Raw genomic sequence first — 3,249 nt, 5'->3', positions numbered from 1 at the left:
AAAGAGGTAAGTCTCAGGGCCACTCACTCCTGTTCAGGACTAAACTGCAAATACCAGACCAGAAAAAAACAAAATCCAAATCAAAAAAGCTAAAAAACAAATGCCAACCCAACCCCACCAAGCGCAACACAAACGGAGCCGTGCGCCACCAGAGAAGCGTGTTAAGTGCGGGGTTGCTGGCTAATCCAGGATTTGGGAAAGCATTCCTAGCTCGGTCAGGAAGTCTGTCGGTTTCAAACTGAGATTATAAAGCTTTCAGAAGAAACGCAGAGGGAAAATGGATTATCCCCACAAGACGTTTCTCCACCAAGCTCTCAGCTCCGCGTAGCAAGCCTCTACAGGTGGAAGTCAGATTATTCACTTTACCTGTGGTCTGGAGCTGAGAAGTCCCAGAATACAAACTCAACTCAAATTTCAGTCAGACAACACCCACCTGTCCATCAAGGACTCGGAAATCCCAACAGGCCAGGGCAGAATGAAACCCGTACAGGATGACAACTTCAGTTTTCTGATGCATGGCCTTTATTCAAGGGCAGGTAGCGACAGGACAAGGGGTAACGGGTTTAAATTGGAAGTGGGGAGGTGTAGATTGGACATCACTTCTATTGACCCAGGAAAGATTCCTGTCGCAGGATCTGCACCTTCCACCACACCATCCAACGACAAACATACCAACGACCACCCAGGACTGGTAAGTGGCAACTCTGACAATCCAAATATCCCAGACCAATTCTAAAATTCAAACATCCCCAAAATTATCTTTTGATGACAGATGATCAGGCCCAAATCATCAAAACAGCCAGCCTGTCGAGTACACACCACGCTACTACAACCTTAAGTCACTGCCTAATCAATTCATAATTGTAATTATTCTTTTAGTGCCCCATCCTCAGCTGCTCAGGCAACTTATTATCATCCCACTCCTAATCAAAGCTCAGCACCAACCAAGCCTAAGACTGATGCTGAGAGGCGGTGGTGCAAGGGCAATGCCTTCAAGCACTAACTACTACGAGCCGCAATCAGGATCCGAACGAGGGATACGCGCTGTACACAGCACTGCCGGTTCTTGCAGTTCATTCCCACGTCTTGCAATACTTGACATTCCTCACAGCACCATGTCCTAGAATTAAGTACTAAAATCGTTACATAAGCTGTCACGTAAAAAGTGCATTTCTAAACTTCACTGACGAAGTTTAAGCTAAAGATCAATACATACATCAAACCCAGGCACGCTGTATATGCTTTCTGGGCCTTATTTAAAAAACGGAGCTTGTAAACATGGTTTGGGCACAGGGTCAGCAATACTTTATCCAGAAGTGGGTAACAGTGATGGTGTGCTCAACGACGTGAGACTAGCACAGCGACAGCTCACGGAGGGACGGCGATGCGAGTGCGCGCACGCATCGTATCTGCTCCCCCTCTACTCCGTAATCCAACAGCCAAGTGACTATTTATGGTGGGTGAGGGAAGCATCAGGAAATTTTTAGATCAAGCCCAGACAAACTCACTTCTGGGCGCACTAACCGTCTGTAACCGAGTCCCAGTAGATAAACACGACACAAAAATCAAACCATACAGAGCTCATTCTGCGTATTTTTTCATTTTTACACAGAGCCCATTACAAGCCTATCTCCCCAGAAGAGGCTGCTTCTTGCAAACCTGCTGCATGCTCTAGTGTCTGGTACTAACCGGCACTGAAATGCTGTCACCCGAGTACCCAGAGCATCCCTACTGCAGGGCCCATATTCTGTGGTCATCACGAATCAATTATCCCCTCTTATCCCCTACTAGCCACAGCAAAAAAAGCCTAGATTTCTCTTTACCCCTTCTACTAAATACCTACTCCATCTCAGCCACTCCAGAAGACAGGGAAAACTCCTGACAGCTCCCGCCAGCCTGCTTACGGAGCCAGGGGCTAGAATCCACGGCTGCAGCGAACACTGAGCTGCAGTAATTACTGAGCTGTAGTAATAAAGAAATACAGTAATTTCTTTAACAGGCAGACTGCCAGAAATCTGAAACAGAAAACACAAATCTTGCCCCAAAACTATGGGGCCAACTTGCCTACATGCAAAATTCGTAAGAACTCCCTGCAATTCCTAAATTTAGCATCACCACTGCAAAAAGAGGTCTTAAAATGCTTTTGTTGACAATAGGAGGCACATTCCTACAATGGCTTTGATTTCTGTCAGATGAACGAGAGCCTCCAATTCATTAAGTCTATTTCAATAAAGCTTAACAAAACACTATTTACAAGAAATATCACAGAAATATTTACTGATGTTATAATTCACTGGATTTCATAACACACAAGTGCCTGATTACTTACACAGGCAGCCTTTGAATCGTGCCTGATGCAGTGCCGTGCCAGTTGGATTATTCCCCACTGACACCCACTGCATTCCTCAGGCTGTTAAAATGTCAAAAAGAAGAGTGGCATTTGCCTGAAGATTGTTCACACAGCACCCAGGAGCGCTCCAGCAGCCATACCTCTTGTAACTCATTGGAGCACGGCCCTCACAAGAGCTACACAGATGCAAATAGATCCTCATGGCTCAGTGGCTGCTCCCGATCCACAGTGAGAAAAGCTCTTCATTGAACTGGACTCCAGAAGAGTTAGTTTGGTACTGCAACTGAAGCCACCAGTCTGCGAGCTGAGATAGAGGTAATTTTCTTCCTAGTAGCTGGCATAGCGCTAGGAATGTGAATCCTGTGTTTGGATTCAGGATGAGAATAATGTTGATTACACACCTATGTTTTAGTTGTTGCTGAGCAGTGCTTACACTAACTCAAGGACTGCTCAGCTGCTCATGCTGCCCTGCCAGCGAGAAGGGTGGGGAGGGCACAAGAATGTGGGACACAGCCATGACAGCTGACCCCAGCTGCCCAAAGGGATATTCCATCCCATATGACATCATGATCAGCACACAAAGCTGGAGGAAGTTGGCCATGGGACAGCAGCCACTGCTTGAACTGGCTGGGCATCAGTCAACAGGTGGTGAGCAACTGCTTTGTGCATCACTTGTTTGGTATATCCTTTTATAGTTGATTTTCCTTCCCTTTCTGAGCTATTAAACTGTCTCCCTCTCAACACACAAGTTTCACCTTTTATCCAACTGTCTCCCCATCCCACTGACGGGGGAGTGAGCTAACAGCTGTGTGGTGTTTAGCTGCGTCCCAGGTTAAACCACAGCACAGGTTCAAGTGTGTTCCCATTTGCAATTCAGGCATCTCCTCTTATCAGGATAT

This window comes from Eurypyga helias, unplaced genomic scaffold, assembly GCF_000690775.1.
Source record: "Eurypyga helias isolate BGI_N326 unplaced genomic scaffold, ASM69077v1 scaffold7324, whole genome shotgun sequence".
Lineage (NCBI taxonomy): Eukaryota > Metazoa > Chordata > Aves > Eurypygiformes > Eurypygidae > Eurypyga > Eurypyga helias.
This window is presented reverse-complemented; position numbering follows the sequence as displayed.